This window comes from Mauremys reevesii, linkage group 1 (genome assembly GCF_016161935.1).
Source record: "Mauremys reevesii isolate NIE-2019 linkage group 1, ASM1616193v1, whole genome shotgun sequence".
Lineage (NCBI taxonomy): Eukaryota > Metazoa > Chordata > Testudines > Geoemydidae > Mauremys > Mauremys reevesii.
Window position 1 is genome coordinate 23,297,741 of NC_052623.1, and position 26,847 is coordinate 23,324,587.

Genomic DNA, 26,847 nt, shown 5'->3' on the forward strand with positions numbered 1-26,847 from the left:
AGAAGTTTGTTGTATTGTTATTCATATTGCAGTGGGGCATAAGTGTCCCAATCTAGACTGCAGCTCTATCGTTCTTCCCACTCATTCCAGCCACATGAAACACATCTGAGCTGCACTGACCAAGATAATCAAAGAAGTGTAGGACTGGAAGGGACATCGAGAGGTCATCTAGTCCAGTCCCCTGCACTCAAAGCAGGAGTAAGTAATAACTTGACCATTCCTGACAGGTATTTGTCTAACCTGTTCTTAAAAACCTCCAGTGATGACACCAGTATTGTCCATCTGCCAACCGGTAGCAGAATTCTGGGGCTTTGAGGGTAGACTCTCAGTGGAGGAGAAATCAATGACATGGAGTCTGGGAATAAATATAATTTGCTTTATGACCACATATACATAAATCCTGGAACAGAGGTGCTCACAAACAGCATGCATGGAATCCCTTCCTCCAGAAATCTCACCAAAGCCCATTTCCTAGGAATCCACTTTGTCCCAAGAACTGCCTCCACATTTAGACACTAAAGCACCAAACAATCTCTCTGCTATATGTTACAGCTTCTCTCCAAAGACTACTCCATAAACAAAACTATCAATGATACAGCATTTCTTCAGAAACTAAAAACAGTCTGTCTCTGTCCAGCAGCCTCACCAAATAACCTCTTTCTATTGATTAAAACAGAGTGGTGACTCTGATCTATTGCAAGGAACACAAAAGGCACCAGGGTAACATTAAGGGTTAGGGTTGATCATATTTAGCATATACAAATCTGGATGGTTCAGATAGGTGTGTGTCCCCCCCGGTACTGTGTAAGCACAACCCTGGAAGTCAGACACTATGTGATCGTGGACAAGCCACTTTAACTGTGTCCATATGAAAAATGACCTCACACTTACTGTACTTCAGAGGTGTTTATTGTATCCAGTATTTGTAAAGCATTTTGAGACTCTATTCTTACCAGTGCAATGATCACTCATTCACCTTTACAGTACATAAAGGCTCCACTCTTCTTTTCAGCTCTAAGTTTTAGCACTTTTAAATTATAAACAAGATGCTTTTTAAAATGAAAGACTCTATGTCATAAGAGTACTAATGATACTGTAGTACTTATTATTTTTTAAACTATACATACATTACAGAGTGATAAGATGTCCTTTCAATGATATCTTGTCCCTTGATATGACTGTTTTTATCTATTGAAAATAGTGCAAATTAGGGATCTCCAAAAAGAGCATACATGTCAAGTTGTTTATATTAGTTTGAATGCATATGAGGGCCTATTCTACTCTAAATTCCAGTACATTATTCCCAACATGAATAGGAATTACACACACACATCAAGGGTGAGAACACAGTCAGAAGGATAATTATATCTTACACTAATGGAGTAATTTTCATCCCAAAGGATCCCAAAGAGCTTTTGAAACGCTACATATTATACAGTCTATAGTTACTGTTGATAGACATTGTAGACAGGAGAACTTGGGAAGATAAGATGTAATTACTGGAAATGAGATTTGACCAGGACATCAGGGCTAACAGCATTACAAGTATGAGAAGCCTTACTTATGTAAGGTATATACACATCCATTGAAATATGTTAGAATTATGGCTTCTCTGCTCCTGGGCTCCATTTATAATCTGAGTTCTTTTCTCCCATTGTTTTAACTACCACCTTTATGCTGCTGTCTTTTAAATGTACCTCTCTATCCCCATCTCAAGTTCTCTCTCTGACAGTTCCCCTTCAATGTTCAGCCGTTTCGCATTCAGACTCACCCAAGCTGAATTTATCTTTTCCCCTAAGCCCTTTCCTCATGCCTCGATCTCCAGGGACAACCCCTCATGTCCCACACCTGCAAACTTTGTGTAGTCGCCACACTTCTTTTTCCCCCAGCTCCCATCCAGTCTGTCTCCAAGTCCTGCCACTTATAATTCTCCATCACCAAAACCTACCTTGTCCTCATTATCTCAGTTTCAAAAGGACTTGTCCACATGCTAGTCATTTCTCACCGTGATCAATGTAAACTCCTTCTGGTCTCCCTGCGTCTCACTAGTCTCCTCCTGCCTATTGAAAAGATCACTGATAAAAGTCATTTTTTCCCCTTGCTTTGACCATGTCAAACACACCCCTTTTGAGTCTTTCCACTCCATCAATAATCCCCATGCCTTCCTTTTCCTCAGCTGTTATCCACGATGTCAGTGTTGTCAACCCCAGGCAGTCAAAAATGATCAGTCAGCCTCCCCAAAATCAGAAGATTGGTTTAAGAATCATAAGGGTTTTTAACGTACATTTTGTTTTTCTTTGCCTTCTATAATTTTTGAACCTTTTGGGTTCACTCGCTTCATCTTTTCAAGCATATCTCTGCAACCATGACAGAGAAATTTACTTGTTTTAAAATGAAAGCTGAGATTCTCATGCAATCTCTTGATTCCAGTGGTCAGGGCTTTAAGAAAAAGTGCTAGATATTGCAAGACTCATGATAAAATCATGACAGTTGGCCACACAGCAGTCCTTTCTTGTCTTTTGTTGGTTTGTCTTTTGTAATTCAGGCCCTGATGCTGCAAACTCATGAGCATGCATGGACCTGAGCACCGGTGTGTAACCCCACTGAAGTCTGAGCAGGCATGTAGGTCTGCCTGAATATATGAGGTTGAGGCATTAGGACTTTAGATTGTAAATTCATTGAGTGGGAGTTCAAATGCATTCAGCATTGGTCTAATTCTGCTCCCATTAAAATCAATAGTAAAACTCCCATTAACTTAATCAGGAGCAGAATTAGACCAATGCTGAACATTTTTTAAAAATCTGATTGCTTGGTGGGAGTTCTACATAAATGACTACCCAGAGTAACCACATAGGTTGGCACAAGTTATCTAATTTACACCTCTGAAATCATTACAAGAGAAAATCTCTAGTAAAGAACATTTTGTATGACTTATCATTGCTACTTCTGGGTTCTAGCTGGGAATGGGACAACAGATAGAAGTTACAAGTTGGCATGAGAGTGTCTGTTCTCACAACATTTTCTGTTATGCTGACAGACCCCAGTTGTCGGTGGGCAGGATTGAACAGGGGACCTCTGGAGCTTAGTACATGAGCCTCTACTGCATGTGCTAAAAGCCAATTGGCTCTTAGCTGAAGCTGTAGAACAGACTCATTTTATCTCTAAGTGGTCTCAGTGCCACTAGATGGGCCAGAACACCACGCCCAGGAAGTGTGTGGGTTACATTTGCACTCAGGACTTTTGGATAAGTTACAGAATCTTAGATGCTTGTCTGGTCTGGCTGGATCTTTAGAGCTTTGCCCATCACAACTCTATTCCATTGAGCCAATGTTCATTTTCTTTTCCAGTAGTGATGAGAAATATGCCAGTCTCCATAGCTAATTCTATTTCTTGACCTCTCTACTCGACCACCAGAAAGGGTGCTCATGAATGAAAATTGTTAATGTTTTCTCCCAGCGTGGCCACTTGTCCCCCAAGAACTGGCTTGAGTCCACCAGACTCCTTTCACTGCTAAACAATCATTGGATTGCAACCAAATTTCACTCCCATTCAGTCATCAGCTGGAGCTGAACCACTACCTTAGAGGTGAAAGTCTCTATAACTTACTTCCAATCTCGAGAGACGTTCAGTCTCAAACTCCTTCCACTTGTCACAAGAATGGAATTATATTGTATTATTTCCTGTTCTCATTACAATCTTTATTGCATAGAGAAGACAGAGTTTTAATACCCAGCAGTATCTATGAAAGACAATTCCACGCTGCACTAGTTAACCTTTGCAGCATTCTGTACACTGACAGTTCATTTCCACTTCTTTCTCAGGCCACAGAGGCTGAGGAGCCAGCAATGATGAGCCAATCAAATTAGAGAACATTGAAAAGGTCATCATGGCACAGTTTCCTATTCCATAGAATATATGAAGGATTTAAATTCTGGCACCTAATTTTGGTGACTGGGATTGTAATGCAAGCAGGAGATGTACAATATGAATTTGTTCTCATGACAAGGATAGTAATGAGAATGGAAAATAGTACACACACTCCCAAGTTTCATTAGAGGTTTAAATCTGCTATCTTATGGCCTGCCTGAGGTGTTATAATGGTGGGTACAACACTTTATATCACCAAACCTGTGTGTTTTGTTTGTTTGGGTTAGTTTTTTAAGAATATAATTCTTCAACTCATGGTTTAATTCAAATGCTGAAGGAATTCTCAAATATTGATTATAATTTTGGTAAAGAATAAAACATTTTAAGAAGGAAGATTTGCTTATCCATGAGATTTAGAACAACTCATTCCATTTATATAACCTCTACCATCTGGAAAGGTGCTGGAGTACTGTAGAAACTGTGCTTATAGGAATCAGGTCACCTACCACAAAAATGTAACCACCTATGGCTTAAACTCAAGAGCCCATCTGTAGTGCAAACCAGTTTTTAGGAACAGGAAATTAACATCAGTGTTGTAATTCTGGTAGGGCCAGATCCTGCAATATTTATTCCCACTGAAGTCAAATAAACACATTATAAGAAACTAAATAGATCAGGGTAAAACTATTGATTCATCGATTTTAAGGCCAGGTGGGATATTGTCTCTCTAAATCAGAAGTATATTAAATCCCTAAGTCAAAGTATATCATGTCAACAGTTATCTTTATTAACAACAGTTGTGATCTCCTCAAAAAAATGATAGCAGTTTTATTTGAAAATGACTATTTTACATAAAATCATGTTGCTTGGCATTAATTATACCACCATCCTTTAATACTTTTTACAGATTTCATACTAGCCTTCACTGATTTAACTGCTCTATAGTTACCTCGTTCATCCTATTTTCCTGATTGAAATAATGGCACAATATTTTTTTTTCTAGTCCCCTGGAGTGACAGTGAGAGTCCTTTCCAAAGGGTCCGCAGTTCTTTTCAAACAACTCACCTCAGACCTGACAAATTCACTACACCAAACATGTCTTGCAGGCTATTTACCCACAAAGACTAACATGTAAATTATCTCCAGAAAGCTTCCGACTTATCAAGACTCATATCATTGTGAGATGTATACACAAGTACTGTTTAAGGAATATTGTAACTATATGGAAAATATGCTGTATGGACTTGGTGTAGAGATTTGTCACCAAGGGATATTATTTCTCAATGATGGCCCATTTGAGCAAGAGAGATTTATCATTCCACTTAATTAGGTGGTGATGTAGCACAAGGCTCAGTAATCTAGCCTTGCTCCAGCCCAAGACTATCAATGGAAAAACCATCAGAGACAACTGCAAACAACCATAACCACTTGGAGGTAAAAAAGGAACATTACAACAGAGACCCACACTATTTATGAATAAAGACAAAAGATTATTCAATATAACACAGGGGGAGAAACACTATAGATCCATTCACTGAGGAGACATCTTGAGAGGCAAGGGAGTTCTCATGAAAAATTGGATCCTGGCTCCTGTGAAGCCAGCCAGATTGAACTTTACGGGGGCGGAGAACCTACTTTAGTAGATAGGAAAGGTAACTATTAAGCAGTGTAGACTCAGGTTTGTGTTTTATGATTTTGTTTTGTATTGTAACCATTGGTTTCCATCATTTTCTCATGTTTCTAATAAAATGTCTATCCTTTCTTAAAAGAAAAGGAGGTTTGTTGGAGTGCTGTGTGTTATCTAGGAATGAGGATTTAAGGTAAAACTAGTAAACTGGGGTAGAGTGGTTCCTTGGGGGCAGAAGATCTGGGAATTCCCTGTGTAGCCAGTGCCAGGTGTTGGATATCACTGGGGAAAGCTTCAAAGGGACTCAGGGACTGGGGTGCAGCTATCATTAACCTACAAGGCAGATAGGGCTGGCACAGCCCAGAGAAGAGTGCATGAGTGGCTGACAGGCTGGGGGTGGTAGGGAACTGATACCTAGCTAGGGACAGGCAAGACTTCCTCATGCTGGAGGCAGACGGTAACAAGTTGACTCAGAGTTTTGGGTACCCTGAGAACTGTCACACCCAGAACTCTGGCAGCGTCCCAAGGTTTATTTAAAATGATACAGTGATTTTCTCAGCCAGTTCCTTTATTACTCTTGGGTGGCACATTATCAAGTCCTGCCAATTTAAAAAGGTTTAACTTTAATAGCAGCTGTTTAGCTGTTTAATAGCATCCCTAGTTACTGATGTCATAAAAAGTATTTCCTTATCAGTGTAAGATACAAAAATAGATCAATCTGTTTCTTTCCAAAATACAGAACAGAAATATTTATTGACTGTGATGACTTTTGTGCATAATGACTGATAGTTTTACCATCCTTACCTATCAGAGCTATCATCTTGTTAGAATTTTGTTTGCTCCTGATATATTTGAAGAATTCCTTTTTATTGTGCTTTACTCAACTGGCCATAGATTTGTAAAGGATACCTTCAGCTTTCTTTATCAACTGTATGCATTTTCTATAGGTTGATTTGTGTTAATTGCTATCAACTTCTCTATTTTTCCATTTTTTTTTATTTTACGGTCACTTCCTCTCCATCAGGATGTTGTTGTTGGTTTGTTTTATCCTAAAAAACCTTTCCTGTGTGACTGTGGAACTGTGTATTTCTTTAGCATCTAATCAGGTATTCAAAATGGAGCCTTTCACCTTTTAGAAAGTGACTCCCCTCCCCTAATGGCAACCTGTATGCTATCCTGGCAGCAACTAATCCAGTATCTATGGCTGGAGAAGCCAAGTGGTGCCACTTATCAGGAACTTATCAGTCACACCTAATTCTACAAAAAATGGAGCAAACGGCAACTTCCTTTGTTTTCAACATGGGAATGTGGCCCACAGATACTATGGTTCCCAGCATGAACTATTCCATCCTGAGATGTGTGGTCTCGCTGAGGTTGTGGTTACCAGTGAATTGCACAAGATGACTGCAGATGAGAATGGGTCATGAGCCAACTGGCCACGTTGTGGGCTACATTTTGAACAGTAATATTCCAGACAGATACAACGTCACTATTAAATAACCCATAGAAGACAGAATAAATCTGAGTTACAAAATCGCTGTACCTCCTGTGCCTTCCAAGGGTAAGCCCTCTGAGGCAGGGACCAGCTATAAGTTTAGCACAGTTTGCCTACTCAGCCGTACATTGTACAGGGATGGAGCAATATACATAATGCTGAATAGCAAACAAATTGCAAAACAAACACCGTCACGTAAGAAGAAATTAATTCACACAGATAAGGAGTGTCTTCAAGGATGAGATTTATCTGGACAGTGTCCCTGCTCATCCATCTGTGTCATCTCATTGAATTGACTCTTGCAGGGACAGCCCCCCCCCCGACCCTCCCCCATCAACAAGATAAATTACACAGGGCAATGCCAGCGCAGTGAACGTAAGTTTCACTGGCCATGGTAAGGGAGGTAACTGCATTTTCCAGGTGGTGCATCACTGCTGTATAGGGTTTTCTTTTCTTTTCCCACTCTCATTTGCAGTCAATTAACAACAAGATATTTGACCATCTCCAGCAATAGTCTGAACAGTAGACTTTGGGTGAACTCCTGGCCCGACTCAGGTCAATGACAAAGCTCCCATTGGCTTCACTGAAGCCAGTATTTCACTACCTGGATGTAGGAGGAACTAGAGAGAAGTGGTCAGAAATGCTGAGCTGGGGAGGGAGAGAATTATTATTGTAAAGATATTTCAAAGGAGAAATGACAAACTTAAATGAGCACCCACGAAAGCTCATGCTGCAAAACGTCTGTTAGTCTATAAGGTGCCACAGGATTTAAATGAGCATGTGCCTTTAAATGAGCATGTTCACCAATATGAGTAAATCTAGAAGGTGAACTGATAAGAAAAATTGAATCTATTTTTATGCAACTGTCCCTACTAATAAAGAAAATACAAAAAACAGGGCATCTGAGCAGAATTGTTTTTAAGGCATTATTAAAACCATAACTAAAACTGGTACAAGTGTAAGCTACAGAATCATCATAATGAAAATTACTTGTTTTGCCAAGTATAATTATTATTCTGTGCCTGAATTTAGAAGACAGACAAACGCAAAGGACAAGAAAGGAATGCAGACCAAAATAATAGCGATTTAAAGAAGCTTATGGATCCATGGGATTGTCTGTTTAACCATCGGGTGTACAGAATATACCGCATCATGTTCATGAAGTGTCTTAGTTACCTGCTAACTTGAGAGTTGGCAATGGCTTGCTGTGGAAGAAATACTAATCATAATGGCAAAAGACCTTGCTTTACCTCCAGGACGTTATGGCAGGTAACTGCAATAAAATACTCCACATACCTGTCAATTGGTGACGCCCCTCCATGTGCAAAGAGATTGAATCTACTTAGTGATGGTCCTTGTCCTGCAGCAATTCAGGCTCTGCACCTGCAATGGGAACAGGTAGTTCCTGAGCTTTGGTTGGCTCTTCAGTTATTAGCTGGACGCTATACATTAGAAACATTCTTCATAACATTTTTTTCATTTTAAACTAAATGAAGCAGCGGTCAGCAAATCCCTCGTCCCGCGCTGCTTCCCGCTGCCCCCATTGGCCTGGAGTGGCAAAGCACGGCCAGTGGGAGCCACGATCAGCCGAACCGGCAGATGCGGCAGGTAAACAAACCAGTACAGCCCGCCAGGGTGCTTACCCTGGCGAACCGCGTGCCAAAGGTTGCCGATCCCTGGCCTAAAGACAGCCATAGCCAGCAGATCAGCACTAATCATTTCCTCAAAGACAACATAATGAAGCGATACCTCTGACATTAGTTAAACAACTGATAGAAACCACCTGTGTGAAGAAGTCTCCCCAGTATTAGACAGGCAGGTATAGAATTGACAAACATCGCATCTTGCTTATCATGACCTTGCACCTAGATTAGTCATTTGCACCTGAGCAAAGTGAATGTAAAATGTCATCAATTCAGATTTCTCCAGTCACACAGGTGGTAGCATTTTACCCCAGTGTAACTGACCGCACAAGTGGGGAATCAGACTTTAAGAGCTAATGCCATCTTTCTCTATTACCTAAAAGACAATTTGAAGAAAGGAACAAAACAATTCATTGTTAATAATTTAAGAACCATTCTAAACAGCCCTGCAGTGGTTTAACTTCCCCCTCCTCAACTCCCTGTGTTTCAGCCATATGCTAAAAACTCCAGCTTCATTGATGCCTTTCTTAATTGCCTTTTCCACTACTAAAGAATCTCTTTATAAACATTACTGTACAGTGCTAGGACTCAAAATCTCAAGCCCCATGCTGGGTAATTCCACTACCTGTTTATTATATATGATTAGAGAATGCAACAGTGACTTTGAAGTGCTATAAAGCCTTGACAACACAAATATATTACCTCTCTCCTCAGTTTCTGAGCACATACAGAGTCAATGCTGTAATTTTCTTAATCATCTTAGACCTTCTTTGTTTCTCTCTCTACAGCAGTGATTATGATTTTCCCAAAGAACTAAGAAACACTGGTTTTATTGTCAAGCTAAAAATTATTTTCCCGTGCAGAAAAACTGTGGCAAAAGAATAGTAACAACAGGTAAGGAACAGTACAAATATATTCTCTTCCATGTACATGACAGTTCTGTATTTTGTAAGAAACAATTAATCAGGCCAGCATGTCAGAGAAAACACAACGACACATAAAAAATAGTGAATTATGCAGGAATACTCAGGATAATTTAGGATTCAGCACGAAGTTCTAGTGAACTCTGAGATCATTTACTGTTATCTATTTTACAGGACTCAGAAATGTGAAGGCAACTTTACAAGCATAGAGAACAAAACATAGGCGCCATGCCCTGAAATTCTTACAGTCTAAAGACCTGATTCTCATGTACAGTAGGGCCTCTTTACACCATTCTGGCATTAAACAGCTCAAAGAAATAACACATGTAAAATAGACGTTTCCCTGATATGAGACAGGCAGTTATAGAATTGTCAAACATTGCATCATGGCCTTGCACCTTGATTAGTCATTTACACGTGGCATCATAGTGGGGCCTTAAGGTGAATATAAATGTAATTTACGTCACTTTAAGACCACTTTATGCTGCCAGGGTGATGTAAAGGGAACTTAGTGTAAATGAGAATCAGGCCCTAAGGCCTCCATCCTGCAATCGGATCTGCATGGACAGAACCCTGTGCTAGAAGACGACCCAGATAACGGCAATGGGACTCCACATGGGGGTAAGGGTGCACCTACATGGGTCAGACTGCATGACTGGGGCCTAAATAAAGACATAATAAATGCATACAAAAGAAACAGGGAGGGGCAAGAAGGACAAGGTTCAGATAACAAGACCAGATGAGTATTTAGAGAGTAACGCACAGCAAGTTATCAGACATTGAAGAAACAGATGAGAAATCCAAGTGGTGACATTCCTAAACAAGGCCAGTGTACAGCCTTCTGCTGAGTCCATGCAGAATCTGTGTCCACATACCTCGCAGTATACTGACCATTCCATTCATGCTGGAAGAGGTACCAACATGAATATAGTAGTCTCCGTCTTCTCAGGCTGTGACCATTTTGCCCTGCAGTTGAGAACAAATTGTTTCTGGTAGTCATTGCTCAGCTGTTGGAGATTCTCTGTCCAGACTCCAGTGCTGCATTTGTCAGCATGTTGTCTTATAGCTGCGATGGTAGAAACAAATGAGGCCCCAAAGACCCTTAAAAGGAGGTAGAGTTACACTCAGAGGCCTGGGGACTCTTTAAAACTGGAGGGTTTTATTAAAACTATTGTTAGAGTCTGGCAAATACACACAGAGTTTGCACAAGCCACACTGCTGGAGGAGCACCAAAATCTTCTGACCCTATCTGGTCACCAAGAGCTATGTCTCTTTAGCCACTTCAGCACAGTTCTATATCTTAAAGGGACAGTGCACAGTAAAATACAGTCCTAGAATTGCACCCACTTATACAAAAAAAGTTAATTTATAAGAAAATACACTGACTATTCAAATGCATGAGTGTTACTCTATAACATTTTCCTACAAAATGTCATTTACCGCATAGACAATATTGTACCCAAATTTATGAAGTTGAGGATGACTCTAGGTGGTATGTAAGATACTGTCCATGAAGAGTGATTCAGTCATAGACTTTAAGGCGTGAAGGGACCATCAAGATAATCTAGTCTGACTGTCTGCACATGACAGGCCATCCAATTTCACCCACCCACTTCTGTCATAGGCACATAACTTCTGACGGAGTTACTGAAGCCCTCACGTCTTGATTTAAAGATTTCAAGTTTCAGAGAGTCCACCATTTACTCCAATTCAAAACAGCAAAAGTGACCCATGCCCCATGCACCAGAGGAAGGTGAACCCCCGCCCCCCAGAGATTATAATAGCAGTCATGGATGGACCATATGCCGTTGTAGGCAGCCTCATCACACTATCCCTGCCACCAACATATCAAGCTCAGTCTTAAAATAAGTTAGGTGTTTTGCCCCCACTACACCTCCTGAAAGGCTGTTCCAGAATTTCATTCCTCTAATGGTTAGAAATTTTTATCTAATTTCAAGTCTAAATTTGTTGATGGCCAGTTTATATCCATTTGTTCTTGTGCCAACATTTGTCCTTAGCTTAAGTAACTCCTGTTTATCCTTCTGATGTATTGATAGAGAATAATAATATCTCCCCTCAGCCTTCATTTTGTTATGCTACACAAGCTAAGATCTAAGTCTCTTCTTGTCAGGTAGGTTCTCCATTCCTCTGATTGTCCTAGTAGGCTTTCTCTGCACCCGTTCCAGTTTGAATTCATCTTTCTTAAGCATTGAAGACCAGAACTGAAGACAGTATTCCAGATGAGGTCACACCAGTGCCTTATATAATTACAATAATATTTCCCTATCTCTACTGGAAATACCTTGCCTGTTGCCTCCTAGGATTGTGTTAACCCTTTTTCATAACAGCATCACATTCATGGCTCATAGTCACCCTGTGATCAACCAATATTCCCAGGTCTTTCTCTTCCTCTGTTGTTTCCAACTGATAAAACTCCAGCTTATAGAAAAAATATTGTTGTTTGTCTCTAGGTGCATGACCTTTCATTGGCATTATTAATTTCATCCCATTTCTACTACTCCAGTTTTCAAGGTTGCCCAGATCTTCTTGTATGATATTTCAGTCCTCCTCTGTTTTGGCAATACCTCCCAACTTTGTGTTATCTGCAAATTAGGACAGTCCCACTTTTTGTGCCAGAATCATTAATGAAAAAAGACTGGTCCCAAGAGCAATGTGATCTCTGAAGTGCTCCACTAGTAACCTCCCTCCCTGACAGTTCACCTTTTAGCATGACAGGTTGTAGTTTCCCATTTAGCCGCTTCCTTACCCACCTTTCAGTTCTTAATCCCCATCTTCTCCAGTTTATCTAATAATTTCCCATATGGAACTGTACCAAATGGTTCACTGAAATCCAGGTAAATTAGATCTACTGCATTTCCTTTGTCTAGAAAATGAGTTATCTTTTCAAAGAAAGAGATCAGATTGGTCTTTCACAATCTATCTTTTGTAAAACCATGATGTATTTTATCCCATTTGCTGTTTTCGTCTATATCCTTAACAATTCTCTCTTTCAAAGTTTGTTCTAAGACCTTGCATAGAACTGAGGGCAAACTAATGGGCCTGCAGTTTGCCAGGTCACTTTTTTTCCCCTTTCTTAAATGTAGGTATTATATTTGCAATTCTTCAGTCCAGTACAACTCCTTGCTATTGGGCTAGCGATTTCATGTGCCAATTCCTTTAATATTCTTGTATGGAGATTATCGGGGGCCCCCCAAAATGGCTCCATTAAGCTGTTTGAGTTTGGCTTCCATCTCAGATGTGGTAATTTCTACCTCCATATCCTCATTCTCATTAGCCACCCTGCTACTGCCCCCATGTTCCTCAATACTCTTATTAAAAACTGAGGCAAAGTGTTTGTTTAGGTGTTGGGCCGTACCTAGATTAACTTTATTCTCCTTCCCATCGTCAATGCTTAGTGGTCCAACTTCTTTCCTTGTTTTCTTTTTATTCATATGGCTAACAAACCTTTTACTGTTGGTTTTCATTTCTTTTGCATGGTCCAGTTTTGCTTTGCTTTTGGGACTTTTCACTTCCCCCTACACTTTCTGCACTGGTGTCTAGATATCTTAGTTGTTTCTGCTTGGCTTCACCCAGATTTCTTGCCCGATTAGGTACCCTCATTTTATTGCCATTATCACCTACCTGACTGTTACTCTCAGGTATTAGCACTATCTTTTCCCTTGTTGCCCATTCTTCTACCCTCTCTCCATCTACCTTTCTCCATCGCTATATCCTCTTTTACTTGATTTTCCTCTTGCTCAATACTAGAATCAGGCACTGAGATTACATGGGCGTCTCCTAGCCATCTCCCCTGAATTCCTAGTTTAAAGCTGTTAAAGCTCTTTTAATCAGTTGTGTTAACTTCCACCCCAGAAATCTATTTTCCTCCCTACTCAGGTGGAGTCCATCCCATGAGAACAGTCGGTGGATGCCTCCCAATGGCTGAACATCCCAAAATCCTCCTTATAGCACCACTGCCTGAGCCGGCTATTGTCGTAATCTTATCTTGCCTTCGTTCTCCTCCTATCGGGACAGGTAGAATCCCATTAAACATTACCTGAGCCTCCATTTCTTTAAGCGTCTTCCCCAGTGAAGCTCTTCTTTGTTTTGATGCCTAGCAAAAACTTGACAATTGTTAGGCTGCCCATGTGCTAAGACCACTGCCTATTACGCTGATCAATACTGTCACATTATTTCCTTGTACTCCACTGTCAGTCCGTCTTGTACTCAGCTTGTAAGGTCTTAGAGGCAGGGACCGTCTTTTTTGGTTTTGGTTTTGTTTTTTGGAGTAAAAAAAAGCTGTGTTTTATTGTATTAAAGGCTGATGCTAAATGCATTGGAATTAATACTGCTCATCAGATGACAAATTGCACCTCCTTAACATAAGAATGTCATCTTTTCTAGGGTCAGGACTAGTGGTGAAGAGAAAGAGAGATAATGGAATGACTTCAGCTTACGTGACCCCCATGGACAAGTGAAATTATATTAACATCTTGTCATGACTTCCTTTATTCCATATTATATAGTAGGTAGCTGAGGAGTTAATATCTGACTGTAATCCAGTTAAGAGGTATTATATCCATCTATCCTGTCTACTATGAATTCTGAGGTTCCATTTTGCATAACATACCTACCATTCTTTTGCATCTTTTCTTTTTATGCAACATTTTAAAATCTTCTGAAAGTTAAAGTATTAATTTATGGCCTGATCCCACATTGCTACGGTCAATTGAGTTTACTGGGAACAGGATAGAGAACTTAATTAGCAACTAAACTTTCCTTTGAAGAGATGTCAGGGTATTAGCTGTGCTAAAATTTCATATTGAAAAATCAAAGCCTGGCAAAATGTGTCTGACTATGGCTTTCAGTCGGTTCTGAAACTCAAGCCAATTTCAAATCTTCCTGCTAACTTGGGCCAGGTGTCAAAGAGGCCTGGACCCATTTACGTTAAGGGCTGAAATGATGAGGAAAGTTGCTTTTGCACTACCTCAAGCAAAACTATCTAAAAAGTTGACAGTTTCAGCTGAATTTTGCTTCAGGTTTGTGATCGTTATAGTTCATACCACACTGAGATGAGTAAGTGGTAGAGGGCTGAATTGCAATCTTTACCACTGCCAATGTTTCCCTGAAGACATTTTTTTCCTGCCACGGCACAGGAGCTGCAAACACAGCTGTAAACAGGGGAGTTTGAGTGGGACTTCTGTTGGAGGAGAAGGTATTTGTAGCTATTTGTAGTTGTAGTTGTATTTGTATGTGTGGAGGCTGGTAGGGGCAGTGTGCTGGAAGAGATGCTGAGCCCTGAGTAGGGGGCAGAGCTTCTCTGACTAGGGGTCCTATAAAGGTAGCCAGCCAGTCAGTCAGTGGCATAGACAGCTGCAGCAGCACAGGAGCCAGCAAACAGAGCTGTAAACAGGGGAGTTTGCAGGGGGAGTTTGGGGGAAAGCTAAGAGAGGCAGGCAGAGGAACATACAGGCTACTGAAGGGAGTGTGCTGTATTCTAGCAGTGTCTTGGTGCTTGTTGGGGGTTGTTTTGCTGTGGGTGGTGGTGTTTTGGGTTGGTTTGTGTTTCCTAGATTTACAGGATTTAGGTGGGAAGCCTATGACAGATACAGAGGCAGCAGTTGTAGTGACCCAAGCAGTGGAAGACACAATGAAGATGACTGGATGTGGAAGCTGCGGCATGTACATGATTCTGGAGGGGTACCTGATAAGAGTTTCATCTGCATGAAGTGCCGCCTGATAGAGCTAATGGAAGAAAAGATCCGAGGACTGGAGATGAAGGCGGAAACTCTGGTCGAGTTTAGAAGGGGGTTCGAGTGGATGATGGAGCAAAGACAGGATGAGGCTGAAGGAAAAAGCTCAAACTTGCAGATGGAAGCAGGACCAAAGAACTTTGAGGGGAGACTGCTGGGTGAGGAAAGTGGATGGTGAACCAGGCAGAGGAAAATACAGGCTAGTGAAGGAGAAACAGAGCTCAGGAATAGGTTTGCGGAGTTGGAAAATGAAGAAGGGGCACAGCAGATGGTCACTGAAGGTGAGAGGGCAAGGAAGAAGAGAAGAGCAGCTAGCTCTATAAGGAGAGGGGAAGAGTCAATGGAAATGACATCAAACATGAGCCCCAGGGGATCCGGGATGGGTTGCAGAGGATTGCAACGGTGAATAGGAATCGAGAGGACTAGCAGCCAGAAGGAACAGGGGATAGACCGGAGAATCATATTGTCACCAAGAAAAGGTAGGTCTATGTGATTGGGGACTCCTTACTGAGAAGAATAGACAGGCCTGTAACCAGAGCTGATCCAGAGAAAGAAGGGTGTGCTGTCTGCCCGGTGCTAAGATATGGGATGTGGACCTGAGGCTGAAGAGGATCCTAACGGGAGCGGGAAAGAATCCGCTGATTGTCCTTCATGTGGGAACGAATGATACGACTAGATTCTTGCTGGAATGTATCAAGGGAGACTATGACAGGCTGGGGAAGACACTTAAGGAAATGGAGGCTCAGGTGATCTTCAGTGGGATTCTGCCTGTTCCTAGAGAAGGGCAACAAAGGTGTGACAAGATTATGGTGATCAACAGATGGCTCAGGCAGTGGTGCTATAAGGAGGGCTTTGGGATGTATGGCCACTGGGAGGCATTCATGGACAGAGGACTGGTCTCGCAAGATGGACTTCACCTGAGTAGGGAGGGAAATAGACTTCTAGGATGGAGGCTTGCACAATTGATTAAGAGAGCTTTAAACTAGGAATTGGGGGGAGATGGTTGGGAGATGTCCAGGTAATCTCCACGCTGGATTTTAACATTGAGAGGGAAGAAAACGAAGCAAGAAGGGATACTGTCATGGGTAGGAGAATGGACATATGGAGGAAGGGTAGTGTAGATACAATTCTAATAGGTGATACTGGCGGTAGAACATTTGGGCCTAATCGGGTAAAGAATGTGACTGAAGCCAAACAACAAGAATTAAGATGTTTGTACACCAATGTGTGGAGCCTAGGTAACAAAATGGAGGAACTAGAGTTACTGGTGCAAGAAGTGAAACCGGATATTATAGGGATAACAGAAACATGGTGGAATAGTAGTCATGACTGGAGTACAGGTATTGAAGGCTATGTGCTTAGGAAAGACAGAAATAAAGGCAAAGGTGGTGGAGTAGCATTGTATGTCAATGATGAGGTTGACTGTAAAGAAATAAGAAGGGATGAAATGGATAAGACAGAGTCTGGGCAAAAATCACATTGGGGAAGAAAGCTACTAGAGCCTCCCCTGAGATAGTACTTGGGGTGTGCTATAGACCACCGGGATCTGATTTGGGTATGGATAGAGACCTTTTTAATGTTTTTAATGAAGTAAATACTAATGGGAATTGTGTGATCACGGGACACTTCAACTTCCCAGATGTAGACTGGAGGACAGGTGCTATTAATAATAATAATAGGGCTCAGATTTTCCTAGATGCAATAGTTGATGGATTCCTTCACCAAGTAGTTGCTGAACAAACAAGAGGGGATGCCATTTTAGATTTGATTTTGGTGAGAAGTGAGGACCTCATAGAAGAAATGGTTGTAGGGGACAACTTTGGTTCGAGTGATCATGAGCTAATTCAGTTTAAACTAAATGGAAAGATAAACAAAAATAGATCTGTGACTAGGGTTTTTTATTTCAAAAGGGCTAACTTTAAAGAATTACAGAAATTAGTTAGGGAAGTGGATTGGACTGAAGAACTTGGGGATCTAAAGGTGGAGGAAGCCTGGAATTACTTCAAGTCAAAGTTGCAGAAGCTTGCATCCCAAGAAAGGGGAAAAAATTCATAGGCAGGAATTGTAGACCAAGCTGGATGAGCAAGCATCTCAGAGAGGTGATTAAGAAAAAGCAGAAAGCCTACAAGTGTTGGAAGATGGGAGTGATCAGCAAGGAAAGCTACCTTATTGAGGTCAGGACATATAGGGATAAAGTTAGAAAGGCGAAAAGCCATGTAGAGTTTTCTCTTGCAAAGGAAATTAAAACCAATAGTAAAAGGTTGTATAGCCATATAAATAAGAAGAAAACAAAGAAAGAAGAAGTGAGACCGCTAAACACTGAGGATGGAGTGGAGGTTAAGGATAATCTAGGCATGGCCCAATATCTAAACAAATACTTTGCCTCAGTCTTTAATGAGGCTAATAAGGAGCTTAGGGATAATGGTAGGATGACAAATAGGAATGAGGCTATGGAGTAGATATTACCACATCCGAGGTAGAAGCCAAACTCGAACAGCTTAATGGGACAAAATCAGGGGGCCCAGGTAATCTTCATCCAAGAATATTAAAGGAACTGGCACATGAAATTGCAAGCCCATTAGCAAGAATTTTTAATGAATCTGTGAACTCAGGGGTTGTACCGTATGACTGGAGAATTGCTAACATAGTTCCTATTTTTAAGAAAGGGGAAAAAAAGTGATCTGGGCAACTACATGCCTGTTCGTTTGACATCTGTAGTATGCAAGGTCTTGGAAAAAAATTTGAAGGAAAAAGTAGTCAAGAACATTGAGGACAATGGTAATTGGGACAAAATACAACATGGTTTTACAAAAGGTAGATTGTGCCAAACCAACCTGATCTCCTTCTTTGAGAAGGTAACAGATTTTTTAGACAAAGGAAATGCAGTGGATCTACTTTACCTCGATTTCAGTAGGCATTTGATACGGTTCCACATGGGGAATTATTAGCTAAATTGGAAAAGATAGGGATCAATATGAAAATTGAAAGGTGGATAAGGAACTGGTTAAAAGGGAGGCTACAATGGGCAGTACTGAAAGGTAAATTGTCAGGCTGGAGGAAGGTTACTAGTGGAGTTCCTCAGGGATCGGTTTTGGGACCAATCTTATTTAATCTTTTTATTACTGACTTTGGCACAAAAAGTGGGAATGTGCTAATAAATTTTGTGGATGACACAAAGCTGGGAGGTATTGCCAATGCAGAGAAGGACCGGGATATCCTACAGGAAGATCTGGATGACCTTGTAAACTGGAGTAATAGTAATAGGATGAAATTTAATAGTGAAAAGTGCAAGGTCATGCATTTAGGGATTAATAACAAGAACTATTGTTATAAGCTGGGGAGGCATCAGCTGGAAGTAACAGAGGAGGAGAAGGACCTCAGAGTATTGGTGGATCACAGGATGACTATGAGCCTCCAATGTGATATGGCTGTGAAAAAAGCTAATGCGGTCTTGGGATGCATCAGATGAGGTATTTCCAGTAGAGATAAGGAGGTGTTAGCACCATTATACAAGGCACTGGTGAGACCTCATCTGGAATACTGTGTGCAGTTCTGGTCTCCCATGTTTAAGAAGGATGAATTCAAACTGGAACAGGTTCAGAGAAAGACTAGTAGGATGATCCGAGGAATGGAAAACCTGTCATATGAAAGGAGACTCAAAGAGCTTGGCTTGTTTAGCCTAAGCAAAAGAAGGCTGAGGGGAGATATGATTGCTTTCTATAAAAATATCAGAGGAATAAATACCAGGGAGGGAGAAGAATTATTTAAGCTCAGTACCAATGTGGACACAAGAACAAATGGATATAAACTGGCTATCAGGAAGTTTAGACTTGAAATTAGACGAAGGTTTCTAACCATCAGAGGAGTGAAGTTCTGGAACAGCTTTCCAAGGGGAGTAGTGGGGGCAAAAGACATATCTGGCTTCAAAACTAAGCTTGGTAAGTTTATGGAGGGGATGGTATAATGGGATAGCCTAATTTTGGCAATTAATTTGTCTTTGACTACTAGCGGTAAATATGCCCAATGGCTTGTGATGGGCTGTTAGATGGGGTGGGATCTGAGTTACTACAGAGAATTCTTTCCTGGGTGTCTGGCTGGTGAGTCTTGCCCACATGCTCAGGGTTTAGCTGATCGCCATATTTGGGGTCGGGAAGGAATTTTCCTCCAAGGCAGATTGGCAGAAGCCCTGGGGGTTTTTCGCCTTCCTCTGCAGTGTGGGACATGGATCAATTGCTGAAAGGTTCTCTGTACCTTGAAGTCTTTAAACCATGATTTGAGGACTTCAGTGGCTCAGACACAGGTTTGATACAGGAGTGGGTGGGTGAGATTCTGTGGCCTGCATTGTACAGGAGGTGAGAGATGATCATAATGGTCCCTTCTCACCTTAAAGTCTATGATTCTATGATTCTATGAAATCAGTGCTTATTCCAAACACAAAAACATTGTTTCAAAAACCCGTTTAAGGTTGCTAAGGAAACTGCACTGTTGTCACTCTCACATCATTTACAAAATCCGTACACTTAAAAGCAAGGAAATGAATAGTTAAAGGCATCATACATCTTACATTGTTAACACAATGAACAAACATTTTTTTTCTCAAGAATAAAGAAAGGCAGGGCACCTATTAAGCTAAAGACCAATCTCTCTTAGCTGTCAGCTATGGAAACAACCGTATGTTCTTTCTAAGTCTCAACCAGCCAATCTCTCTTGGTAGTCCATCGATCCGATGATGACAAATCTGTGCAGATCATCTGTTGTTGGTCTCATGGTGTGTGCTCTGATGGCTGTACAAGCCAATTCTAGAGGTGCACATTTGGCTGCAGATGGTGCATGGGAAGTTCGCGGTCAGTGGGCTGTGCATTGCTGGTGCTCTGTGACGTCGTTCGCGTGCCTCTTGAAGACGCCGGCAGCAGTCTTCTTCGAAGGTGATGCAGGTATTTCTGACTGTTGCACGCCACTGTGTTCTGTTGCTGGTGGCGACCTCAAGGTCCCTAGGTTTGATACTGCTGTACTGCAGATTGGCTTTGATGGTGTCCTTGTAACGTTTCCGTGGACGACCTATATGCCGGATGCCCTGGGAGAGCTCACCATACAGACGCTGGCGGGGGATTCTGTTGGCATCCATGCGGCTGACATGACCGGTCCAACGTAGCTGTGACTTCATGATCTTCATTTCGATGCTTGTCATCTGGGCTCTCTCGAGGACCTCGAGATTGGGCACTTTTTTTGCCAGCGGATCTTCATGATGTTGCGGAGGCAGCGCATGTGGAATGCTTCGAGCTGCTTGATGTGACGCCTATATAGTGTCCATGTTTCACACCCGTACAAAAGAGATGAGAGAACAACAGCTCTGTACACAAGCAGTTTTGTTGACATCCGGATGTTGAGGTGGTTTAAAACTTTGACACGCAGACAGCCAAGTGCCTGGCTTGCTTTGGATATTCATGCGTTGATCTCATTATCAAGTAATCCATCACTCGATATGACACTACCCAGGTATTTAAAGTTCTCCACTACTTTAAGCTGAGTGCCATCAATGGAGATACTCGGGACAGAAGCATTTGATCCAGGTGCAGGTTGATGAAGAACTTCTGTCTTTCCGAGGCTGATAGTTAGTCCGAAGAGTTGCGAGGCCTCAGCAAATTTGTTGACAATGTGCTGAAGATCATTTTCAGTGTGAGCCATGAGGGCACAGTCGTTGACAAAGAGTGCCTCAAGAAGGAGTTTCTGCACTGTCTTAGTCTTTGCATTCAGGCGACGGAGGTCAAAAAGTGAACCATCGTGCCGGTATTTCACGTATATACCTCAGTCCAGATCTTTCATTGCATGGTTAAAGACGCATGCAAAGAACAGGTTAAGAGAGCAATATATTCACAAACATTTAGGGTAACATTTTAAGAAGTGCCTGCTAACTCCAGGATCCTTGATTTTTTAGGCACCAAACTTGAGACATCCAAGACTTGATTTTTTCAGAGATTCTGAGCATCTGCACCTCTCATTAACTTGAGCTGGAATTATGAGTGTTCAGTGTCTCTGAAAATTAGGCCAAAAGTGTCTCAAACTGAGCACCCAAATTTTGACATTAGAGTCCACTTTAGAAAATAGCGAACGTTGTCCACAATCATGTTCCTACATAAATTGATGGCAAAAAAAAAATCCCAATGACATCAAGAACAGCATATATATGCCCACATCTCCAACTGGAATCCATGCGAACAGGATTGGTTCAAACTTTGCAAATACATTCTCTTTCACCTTTACACAATTCTGAGTCTAAACCAATTCTCCAAACCAAAGCTCTAGGGAGAAGAATAAAATGCGGCTATAAAATGGAAGCTAGTGGCGACTCTAACTATGGAGAAGCTAGTGGCTTCTCCAAAATTAACCCTAAGGAATATCTGCCATCTTCAATCTCTCTCTTTATATCTGCTCCTCCATCTCTCAAATTCTTGCTTACTTTTTCAAGCAGATGATTGATACGAATTCATCTGAGCTTCCTCCAACAGTACCTGCCCCTTTCCCCCGTTATCCAGTCTCTGACTCCGAGGTGTCTTGCTTATTTTTTTTACTTCCAACTGCCCTCCACTCGTCCCCTTGACCCCATTCTATCTTAGGTGCTGACCATTTTTGCTACTGCTCTCCTCTCCTCCTTGCCTCTAGATCCTGCTGCCTTCATTGAATCATGCTTTTTATCCTCATGCCTAAAAGACTGAGCGTTGACTCCAACTTTTGTCCCCAACTACTGTCTTAGCTCCCTTTCACCTTTAAATTCTTTCAACAGCTCGTAAGAAGCCGGTGCTCTCAAACTGCTCCAAATAAAGTCTACTCCCATTGTCTAAGGTCAGACATACTACCTTTCCTAGTGTTTGACTGTACTGGTAACTCACATAATAACAATGAACCATAGATTTCAGACAGAACTTTCTTCCCCAGCCTGGATATTATTAGGATTTCCTGCATGACCTCCCTAGCTATACTAAATTCCTTCCAACCAGAGTCACACACCTTTCTAGAGTTAACACGATACACCTGTAATAATGAACTTACTCAGTCACTTCATGAAGGTTCTATTTCCTATTAAGAGTCTGGGTCAATGACAGCAGAACCTTCTAACTCTATGCAGTCATAGATCATGCCTCATGTTATAGGCCATAAATGGCCCTGCCTCCTCTTCCTTGCTTCTAGCCACTTCCTGGATCCCCAATAATCTGAGGAGCTTTTAAAATGTGACTCTTCTTTTGTGTGCATACAAATCTCCTCCTCTCTGGCCTCATTGAGACCCACAACATTGCCTTCAAACCCATCCCGAAAGCAAGTGTTAGAATGATCTTCTTCATCCATAGACCAAACTACATCACTCTTCTCTTCAAATACTTCGTCTGTCTCCCCCTTGCCCAACATATCCAGTTCAAATATCTTGTCCTCGCTTCTTCTTCAAATACATTGTCCTACTCTGCACAGCTTCTTCCCGATTTACCACTGAATTAATGGAACATCTTTCCAATCATAGCAGCTTGTGCGGAGGAGGATCTAATGGGTCACATGGTCATCATTGGCTGACTGAGCCCCTTGTCCCATATGTAAACAAAGGACTGTGGCCATTACTGGAATGTTCCAGCACTTAGCAATAATTTGGCTCCTCCTATGAGCTGGTCTGGGTTTCCTCTCCCCTTCATTCCTTCCAACAGGGAAACCATTCAGTCTCTTAGTTGGGCCCCAACTCCCTTGCTCCCAACTTACTCTGCAGCTTTTCCAAACTGGCCAGCCAAGATCCTCTCCCTATGTCAGACTGCTCACGATAAGGATAAGGATTAAAATAGGGAGTGTAAGAAAATAACATAGGAACTACAGAAAGTGGGGAAGAGGAAATGGATCCCCTCCTCCACACACACACACACACACACAATGCTGACTTGGGGTACAGAGGAGCGAGGAGAATAAAAACACCACAGTATTTGGAGGCTGCTGGCAAAATGTGGATACCCGAGTAAGATGGACAATATTTTTGATGACTCTGTGGAGGCATGACAGGATGCATCTGTGCAGTTAGAATGACATTGCACATGCAGGGGATATCATCACTTTTCTTTGCTACAAGGTTACATGAAGCAACTTGTGAGCTACCCTGGGAAATAAAAAATAGATGTTGCTCAGACTAATTTGTTAATTTATCCCATCTGCATGCATCAACAAAGGTGTCAAAGGCCCTTGTTAGAGAAGTACACATTGTGCACTTGTAGCCCACTCAGAGCAAGACCTGTAGATAATTACATCTCATTATGCAGCACCCTATGTGAACTCTGGCTTCTCAATTAGCATTGCAAAGATCAATATTACTCACCAATCATGCCAAATAAACAGTATATTGAACCAAACATTGGGGTCAATGGTACAATGCTAAAGAGAGCGATATAACTTACCTACCTTAGAAGTGTCCTAATTAATAAGGCTCTTATAGAGATGTAAAAGTCACATATAAAAAAAGCCCCAAACAACCTTTTATGAAGGTTTGGCTGATGTTTGCAGTAATGTGTGAAAGAAAAATGGTATTTGTATTTGCACAAAGACCACGTAGTCGAGCTTTCCGCCCTATTATATGGAACTGAGATATGGACTTGCTATCAAGGCCAGATAAGGCACCTTAGATCACACATGGGAAGAAAAAATAGTCAAAAACATTACTGCTGATGAGGATGCAATCAATATCAACCGGTCTACAAATACCAAAGCAATTGATCTCCGATGAGCTGGCTGATGGAAAAACAACACAAGCTCAGAGGAATGAGTATTTTAAAAAAAATTGCTTGAGAAATATAATAATAGTGATACAGCACATTGGGAAACTATATCTATCATGCTAACTGAACATGAAGGGTAAATAACAGCTGTTTGAAAATGAAAATGGCACAAAGTGCCAAAACTCCATAAAAAACTACAGTCATGTCCAGTGTATCAGCCTCAGCAGCAGAAACAAGTCTGCCCGACCTGCAACAGAAGCTGACAGATACATTTATAAGCTGTAAGCTATAACACCTGCAGTATTTGGTTATAAAGTGGTAACTGTCACCCGATCTGTGGCTAAATTGAGGATATTGGTAGATAGTATGTCCCTCCTACCAGAAGTGGCCAGGGTGTTTAAAAAGACCTGCATATCTAACAATTCAAAGTAGCCATAAGACTCCAGTTTGGAGAATGAGGATCAGTGAAATTATACTCTGAGGGTGCCTCAAATGTCATTTTGCCAGATTGAATCTTGACATGTGGATCTATTGTTGAATGAACGATCCATAGTACTTTACATTCATTCACTCTAGATTAGTTTAATCAATGCAGATGTAGTACAAAACTGTCTAAAAGGCAACATAGCTGTCGATATCAATGTATTTAGTAGAGGAAAGTCAATGGAAGTATGTGCAATGTTAGTGGCTAGTCTCCATGGCCTAGATCCACAATGGTATTTCAGCTTCTAACGTCCACTGATTTCAGTGGACGATAGGAGCCAAAATACCTTTGGGGAACTAGACCAAGTACTGCTCTTTACAAACAGGTATCTTTTGTAAATTACAGTGGAATGGAAGGATAGTCTTGTGGTTAAGACTGGGACTTAGAAGAGCTGGGTCAGTTGCTGACTCTATATAGCCTTGGATAAATCATTAGTTTCTTTGTGCCTCAGCTCCCTACCACCCCATTCCTGTGGTTTGTCTCTTCTATTTAGACTGTAAATTCTTCAGGAAGGGGCTGTCTCTCAATATGTATATACTCAGCACCTACTACAATGACGCCCTCATCTTGGGTGGGATACCTACGTGCTTCTTCTTCTTCTTCTTCCTCTTATTCACTCCCAGTGGAGCATAAGGCATCAACCATTCTCCTCCATTCATTTCGTTCTTGAGCGAGGCAGCAAATTTCATCCCACTTCATTCCCATGCCTTTCATTTCCTCTTCAATGGTCCTTCGCCACGTCCCCAATGGTCTACCTCTCCTCCTTCTTCCTTGTGGTGTCCATCGTAGGGCAATATGAGGGTGTCTATCAGCACCCATTCTCAACACATGCCCCAACCATCTCCATCTTCGTTGTTTGGCTTCATCCACTATGTTGTTAATGCCCGTTAATCGGCTCACTTCAACATTGGTGATACGCTGCGGCCAGTGTATGTTAAGAATTCGCCTAAGACACCTTCCTTCAAAACCCGGCCGACTTTCTATCTTCTTGTTGGTCCTCCATGTTTCCGCCGCATAAAGCAACACAGAGCGGACGTTCGACCTGTAGATCTCTACCTTGGTTTTCATTTGCAAGATGGCCGACCTCCAAATGTTCTGAAGTCTATAGAATGCAGTTGCTGCAAGTCCGATTCTGGTAAATATCTCCTTCTGAATATTACCATCAGCCGATATGTAACTACCAAGATATTTAAAATCGTTCACCTCCTCCAATTCTACGTCACATACTACTGTCGTCGTCGAGCTGGCTGTTTTTACTTTCATTGTTTTGCTCTTACCGGCGTGGATATTAAGTCCCACGCACCTTGCTGCTCTACCTACTCTATCAGTCTTCTCTTGGAGGTCCATCTGAGAGCTTGAAATCAGGGCGATGTCATCCGCAAAGTCACAATCTTCAATATGACCAGAGGGTCCCCATGCAATCCCTCTTGGCCTATCTTCGGTGGCTTTCCGCATCACCCAGTCTATAACCACAAGAAATAGGATGGGCAAAATAACACATCCTTGTCTAACTCCCGTTCTCACATGGAACCACTCGCTCCGCTGTCCTTCATGGCAAACACAACACTTATTATCGGCATACATATCTTTGAGGATGTTAATAACTTTCGGAGGGAATCCATATGTCTTTAGGATATTCCAGAGAGATGGATGGTGGACGTGCTACTGTAATATAAATCCTATAGCAACACCTAGGCATTATGGGAAGCAGAACTTATATAAGGATTTAGTCATCTTTTTTCTTTTTTGCCTGGTTACTATACTGTACATCAGGCCTTTTGTATTGTTGGAGTTGAGTTTTTTTCTTTTTTAATATTTGCCTTTAAGAGCAGTTTAACAAGATTTTCGTGGTATTTTCAGTAGACAGACTCTGATTATACATATACCATCTTCACAGAAGACTTGCTGGTTGCCGTACAATTAAGTACTTTGAAATGATCAATAATTAAGAGCATTTAAGAGCAGCAATGAACATATCCCTTCAACCTAAATGTCAATGTCAGCATGGACTGGGGCATTCTGAATAAGTAAGGAGAAATGTGGTCATAACTGCAAAATGCTCTGGATCAGTAGTCTATTGTGTAATTATTTACAGTACTTGCTAATCAAATAAGTGGCAAAGTCCCACCCCTAGACCCCAGAGGTGAAGACTACACATCCTTTGACAGGTTTGCAGGTTTTCCACAGAGTGTCAATAAAACTTTGCATAGTTCTTTGTGGTATGGGCAATGCCTTATTTCTTGCAATTTGAGGAGCTTGCCATATGTTTTAACTGAGTACATCTTCTGCTTCCTTTTAGTTCTGGTACAAGGTGCCA

At 41.5% G+C, this 26,847-nt stretch overlaps 1 long non-coding RNA gene across 2 annotated transcripts in view; it reads right to left on the reverse strand.

Moving 5' to 3' along the window:
* Positions 1 to 26,847, reverse strand: part of LOC120383867 — a 605,485-nt gene that overhangs the window by 354,882 nt on the left and 223,756 nt on the right. For both annotated transcript variants that reach the window (XR_005588607.1, XR_005588572.1), the window contains exon 2: positions 8,286 to 8,372. This is a non-coding gene — a long non-coding RNA (uncharacterized LOC120383867). The remainder of the gene's footprint in view (positions 1 to 8,285; positions 8,373 to 26,847) is intronic.